At 48.9% G+C, this 6,683-nt stretch overlaps 1 long non-coding RNA gene across 1 annotated transcript; it reads left to right on the forward strand.

Moving 5' to 3' along the window:
* Window positions 1-273: 273 nt before the first annotated feature.
* On the forward strand, window positions 274-3,840 carry LOC115307998. Its single transcript, XR_003916354.1, has 3 exons — window positions 274-361; window positions 868-1,004; window positions 3,547-3,840. It is a non-coding gene; the product is annotated as an uncharacterized LOC115307998 (long non-coding RNA).
* The last annotated feature ends 2,843 nt before the right edge of the window (window positions 3,841-6,683 follow it).

A 6,683-nucleotide genomic window follows, 5' to 3' on the forward strand; every position in this document is an offset into this window, starting at 1 on the left:
AGAGCTCAGTCCCTGCCCCTCCTCTGCCCCTGCCCAGGCAGTTGGAACTGCACTGAGCTCTCCCCTCAGTCTCCTCTGCTCCAGCTGAACACACCAAGTGCCCTCAGTGTCCTCACACACCTTCAAATCAAGGCCCTTCCCCATCTTCATTGACTTGATGATCTTGAAAGTCTTTTCCAACCTCAGGGATTCTGGGATGAGGTCACAGCTATGTAACTGGTTCCAGCAGAGCACAAGGGCTGGAATTCTCTCTGTCATAATAAAGTTACAGTAGGACAAGCCCACTTAAAGCCATAACTGCACAATTTGGGATATGGGATCAGTCGGATCATTTCACTGGACAGCACAAACTCTGCTGAAAGTAATTAACTCATTGAATGACTAGTTTTCAATTCTTTGCTCAGCTCTGCTTATGGCCTTGAAAGAACAAGGTATAATCAGCACAGTTCCTAATTAATAAGACCTTTTCAGGCACTCCAGAACAGCAGTTAAAGTTTAGGAGGTTCATTGCTTTCACACAGTTGGGAAATGAGGTTGTGCTAGTGCTTCTAGGAGTTAGTGGTCCTTGAAAAGACACCTTTGCTGTTACTGAAGCTTTGGAAAAGGCCTGGGAAGGATTTTGCAGCAGAAGCCTTGCAGTCAGAAGGGATAATTCTGTGTTCAACTAATACAAGTGAGGTCAATCCAAGGAAAACTATTCAACAGGCTTTCCCAGGGCTGTTGGAATGGATGTATCACACAGGCACCTGAAGCCTGATGGTAAAGAAAAGCACCACAGCAGCTTCAAGGAGTGCTCAGCATCTGTCTCCCCCTCCCAACCACTTAGGACTTGCAAATTTGGTAACTTTGTAGTGACTCCCCTGGCAGATGTGCCCTGAAACTACTTTGAGAACTGCATTTGCTGGCTGATGTGGGAAGGAAGGCAGGGAAAGGACCAACTCTGCCAAAGAACCTCAGGCTACTCCAGTGCACACTGGGTTTAGTCTGACCTCATGGAGATGGAGGTGATGCTACACTTCAGTCCCACCAGACCAAAGTCCAGCCTTGGTCCAGAAAAGTATAGTAAGAGTCATTGTGCTGGGGAAACAATAGAGAAACAGGTCTGGATCATGGGAAGCCTCTGGGAAGTGGGAGCTCCTGAGTTGTTCTCCCGTCTCTCTGCATCTTATCCAATGAGCTTTGAATGTATCAGTCCAACAGAGGACTTGGCTTCCCACAAGACCCATTTTAGTTGGTTACACGAGTGCTCCCAGCTGCAGCTGTGCTGTCCAGGGCAGTTTGTAACTTCTTCACAAAGCAGAAGGGAAAAAAAAGGGACCAACTCCCCCACCCTGCCTGCCTTGTTCTACAGATGAATCCCTTCCGAGGCTTCCTGCTCTCAGTGCCCAAAATGCTGTGAGGAGCTGCTGTTTGCACTCACAGCCAGGTACAGACACAGCCAAGGGACACCATCAGCCCTTACACGGGCAGGAATTGTCTCTCCATTAAGGTGCTTCAGTACAATTCCCTTTAAGAAAGATAAAGGGAACAGATGGCAAATCTTACCTTGGGATTTCCAGTACTTCCTTTCAGTGGGAAAAGGGAAATAAATGGGAAATATGGTCAGTTATTACCAGAATCCCCTGAAGAACTCTGGCACAGTACTGGTGCTTTCCCACGTCCTTCCAGGAGTGTGAACTGGTGCCTCACAGGGGGTCAGCATGGATCTGGGCTTGCAATCTGGTATCAGCTCCACCAGGGAGGACCTGGAGGTGCCTGGAGGGATTGACAAGGCAGACTGAAAAACACTAAATGATCTGTAGCACTGGGAGAACCCACTGCTCAAAGTGGGATAGGGCAGAGCAAGGAAACTACCAGGGATGTTCCACAAGCTCCCAAAAGCTCCTCACATGCTCGTGCACGTGAGGTTATCAACACCCAAGGTCTGCAATAAGGACACAGAGTCGTCTGTGCTGCTTGAGAAGCTCTCAGGAGACCCTGACCAAGAGCAATCCCACAATTAAGCGTCAGAGGTCACATTGTGATGGGAAAGGGGTGTCCAAGCCTGTGTGATGGGGACAAGGGGCCTTGGTGCTGATGGAATTAGTGTTTGGCAGCCCTGGGCTGTGCTAATGTCAGCTGTCAATGGGACATCTGGTGAGAGCCCTGGCCAAGGAACAAGCTGGACAGGAGTTCCATGGTGCAGGGCTCATGTTGCTCAGGTTTGGCCAGTTAAAGTTACAAGGACTTGGCTCTGAGTGTGTCCTGAAAACCCACAGCCTCCTGTCTCTGGGAAGGGCCCATAAATCATCTTTCCCGACACCATACAGCCTGTTCAACTCCTCCTGCATCTCCTGGAGTGGGTGACACAGCTTCTGGCACAGCCCTGGCAGGCAGGACATGGTCCCTCCCTGCCCCAGGCTCAGTCTCAGCCAGAGGCAGCAGAGTCTCCTACACCCGAGAGATCAAACCCCTCCCAAGGATGCTGAGCAGGTCCCCACTGTCTCCACACACCCCCTTCACCTGCACAGCCAAGAGTTTGGATTTGTAAAGTCTCTTTGGCTGACAGGCTGCTGGTGGCTGGTTGGATTAGTCAAAGCAAAGGGAACTGCTTTGTCTTTTTAAGAAAAAAGATGTTAATGAGCTTAATTGTTGCCCTGAAACAACAGAGTGATTATCCCACTTAGAGAGGGAAGGGAAGGCAAAAGGGAAAGGGAAAGGGAAAGGGAAAGGGAAAGGGAAAGGGAAAGGGAAAGGGAAAGGGAAAGGGAAAGGGAAAGGGAAAGGGAAAGGGAAAGGGAAAGGGAAAGGGAAAGGGAAAGGGAAAGGGAAAGGGAAAGGGAAAGGGAAAGGGAAAGGGAAAGGGAAAGGGAAAGGGAAAGGGAAGGGAGGTGTGGATTCAGCACTTCTGCAGGAAGACTCCTGAGTTACCCAACCTCATAAAAACCTTGAGCTGGGTTTTAAAATGAGGTTTTGAGGTTTTCTCTGGTTTCTCCTTTCTTTTTTTTCCATGCATGGTTTCTATGGAATTACAGCAGGACAGAGCAGTGCCCAGCCACACATCTCTTGTTGTGTCATGTTATTCAATAACAATCAAGTGCTCACCCATTTAAAACCAAATCCCTCCAAATGAAACAGTCCTGCCTGACATGTTTGGTACAGCCCTGGGTGTGTGCACAGAAATCAAACAGATTCCCAACCTGAAAAAAATCTTTTTTATATTACTGTGATGTTTAAGTCATTTGTCTTAGGCTATAAAAAGACAGTTGGAAGAAGCATAATGTGATGAGGAAAATATTTAAACCTGTAAAGATCAAGTTTGGGGAGATGTCAGGAGCAGTTATTCTGTTTCCAAAAATCACAATTCAGTGCCACTGTCATTTGCACAGATCCAACAAGAAAGATTCTCATCTACACTGTGATAAAAGTCCAAATATCATTTCCTCTGGCTGCTCTTGCAAACCATGGAGCTGATCTGGCAAAGAGCAGCACAGATGTTTTAGCAAGAAAAGGTGGTAATGAAATGAAATTGTTGCTAATATTAAAATTATCTGTTTTCATTTCCAGTTTCTACAACCCCCAGAAAAAAATCAATCTCTGTTTGCCAGCTGAAGGGCAAATTTCCAGAAAGGAAGACAAACTCATTTCCAGGACCTGTAAGGGGGAGAAGGGACCAGTGCTTGGCCCTTCTCTTCCCCTCACATTCCAGGTCTCTCTGCTGTCAAAGAGAGCCAAGGAGCAGTATTTGAAGCATTGCTGGTGGTGCTACCAAGTGGAAAAGGAGCAGCTTTTAATTCCCTGACCTGAAGACGACTCTTGGAGGGATGAAGAGAGCAGCAACTCCCCTGCTGTGCTCAGCCCTGGTGGGCTGCACTCCACAGCACCAGCCAGGGGTAGCCAACCCCCAGGAAAAACATCTCTTTCATCAGCTCTGTGTTTGCTGCTGCCTCCACCCAGCTTTTCTCCATGGGGCTCCCTGCCCTTTCCACGCTGGGTGCAGGGAGGCAGGAGGAAGGTGGATATTTAAGAGCTTTGCAGGAAGTTAAAGGGTTTTGGTTTCCCGGTGGTGATCAGTGTTGTCTGAGGTGAGGTTTGGTGGTTCTTTGTGCTGGCTGGAACACAACGTGCTGGTTTGGAGCTCCCTGGAGGTGGTTCCTGGTGGACTGTGGTGGGTGTTGTCATCAGTCAGTGTCCAACCCATGTCCAACAAAGCTCCCCGTGCTGTGCCAGCACCACAGGGGGCTCCGGGTTTTGTCCCTTAACAAGGTGTGGAGATGCCTGGCTCAGACCTTTGATTAATGCTGCACTGTCCTGTGGGGTGGTAGCAAGGCAGAAACCTCCTGTGATTAGCTTTTACTGCCTGTTAGGGTCACATTTGTACATGCTGATACATTTATACCAGAACAAGGAAAACAAAGGACTAGGTAATGAAACAGCCCTGTACATATTTCCAAGAGGAAGTACAGCAAGCAGTAATTTGGAAGAAAAACCACGACAACCAACACAATTCAAAGAGAAGAACATGGCCCATGGCTGGAGCAGAAACCTCAGTGGCCCAGAGCAAACTTGGACAACCTTTTGAGTCCAGGGAGACGCCTCCTGACTAGATGTTGTTCTTCCTGACACTGGGAATAGAGAAGATCTGCAACCAATTCTCCACAGGTTTTGTCCCATCATTTCTAGTGTGATTTGAACCATCTGAGTAACTTGCACAAGAACAGAAAAATAAGGAACAGGAGCAGGTCTTGACCCTGAGTCTTTGGTCTCCTCAGAGAGGAAATTACACCAGGAAAGGCAGGACTTGTGCTGGCAGGAATCTGTGCCCAGCCATGCAACCAGGAGAGACCAGGAGAGACAGGTAACCATTCCTTTCCAGGTCTGTCTGACAGATGGCACAGGGGTGTCTTCCAGCCCCATCCTCTCTGGTACCTGATGCCACAGAACACTGTGGGCAGGAAAGGATGGTGCTTTTGTTCACAGAGTAAAGAAGGGAAACATTCAGGGCCAGTTTGGACAGGGCTCTGAGCGACCTGAGGTACCTGTTCATTGCAGGGGGTTGGGACTCAATGGCCTTTAAATCTTCCTTCCAACCCAAACTATTGTGCAATTCTATGATTTTGTGCCCTCTCTGCCTCCACTCTGACACATTTACTGCTTTGGCCATTGCAGCCCCAGTTTTTGGAGGTTTCTGATCTCTGTAACTTTGGTCTTTTAGACAGCAGCATTTTGTCATCAGCGGTGAAGGCAATAATCATTCCATAAGTGCTTCTGTCTTAGAGAAAACTGAAATAATTCTGAGCTGGACTTAAAAGAAATGTCACATACCTCAGGCCAATGGGGGAAAATTGATCCTTGTGCTGACAATTGAACAGTCGTGGAGATGTACTTTTGCCAGTTGGAAAGGTCATCTCCCCTCTCCTTCCTGTTCTCACAGACACTCAGGGCTGTCTGGCACGTGCTGTGCAGGCTGTGTCTCCCTGTCTTGATGACTTCCCCAAACCCATCTTCCAATTCATTATCTTGCCTTATTAGGAACTACACCAGAATCACAAAATATCCTGAGCTGCAAGGAACCCACAAGGATCATCCAGTCCAACCCCTGGCTCTGCACAGACGCCCCAACAATGTCACCCTGTCCCTCAGAGCATCATCCAAACCCTCCTGCAGCTCTGGCAGCCTTGGGGCTGTGCCCACTGCCCTGGGGAGCCTGGGCAGTGCCCAACCAGCCTCTGGGGGAAGAACCTTTGCCTGAGATCCAACACTAGGACTGTGTCTTCTCATCTCCCACTGGGTGATACCTCTAAGTCTTGTTCAGGCGCTTCTGGGCTCCTGTCTCACAATTTCCAAGCTACACCCTTGCAGTGTACAGCTTGTGATGCTCTTCATCATGTGCAGGATGCCCAGTTTTGTGTTCCTTCCATGCCTGTCCCTCCAGCCCTGCTGTTGCCAGGAAGCAGCAGTGCTGCCAGCACAGCAATGCCTGCAGAGCAGTGGCTCTGCCTCTGATCCTGCAAGGTGTGTGTCCCAGGGAGGGGGTGCTGGCACTCTGGCAGTGCCCTGCAGAGCATCCCCATTCACACTTTAGCAGAGAAGCATTTTAATTAATTGTCAACAGTTTTTTAATATATAGATTTAGCAGCTCTGCCTGAGTAAATGCTGTTTGAGAGATTAAATTCTGTTTGGATTAATGGCCTCTGACAGCTTTTCCTACTTTGCAAACAAAGTGGGTTTGAAGTGTAATAACACAGAGCGTGGGATGCATTGAACACGGAGAGCTGCTCGAGCTGGCAGCCAAGTAAAACATCATCAACCTCCATCCAGAGGAGCCCTCAGACAAACACACCTTCCAGGCACAAAGGTGTTTATCTGATGTGCCTTGTGTTCTCCAAATGCCTCCATCTCCCTCACAGTTGCTTGTGACAATGCTCAGCAGCCTCATGTGGGGAGTTTTCCAAGGCAGGCCCTTCAGGTTATGGGACTGACCCTGCACAGGCACACTTGGGGCAGCTCCGAGCTACTGTGGTGGAGAGGAGACTAATCCACAGAAACCAGGGAGAGCTCATTCCCAGGAAAGGCCAGGGAGGACACGATGATCATCCCAGGCTAAAAAGGACTTTGGTCACCACAATATAAGGAAGGGATTGAGCCATTGGAGAGTGTCCAAAGGAGGGACACAGAGACGGGGAAGGGCCTTGATTTGAAGG

Source organism: Manacus vitellinus, unplaced genomic scaffold, assembly GCF_001715985.3.
Source record: "Manacus vitellinus isolate BGI_N305 unplaced genomic scaffold, ASM171598v3 scaffold_84_pilon, whole genome shotgun sequence".
NCBI classification, from domain to species: Eukaryota; Metazoa; Chordata; class Aves; order Passeriformes; family Pipridae; genus Manacus; species Manacus vitellinus.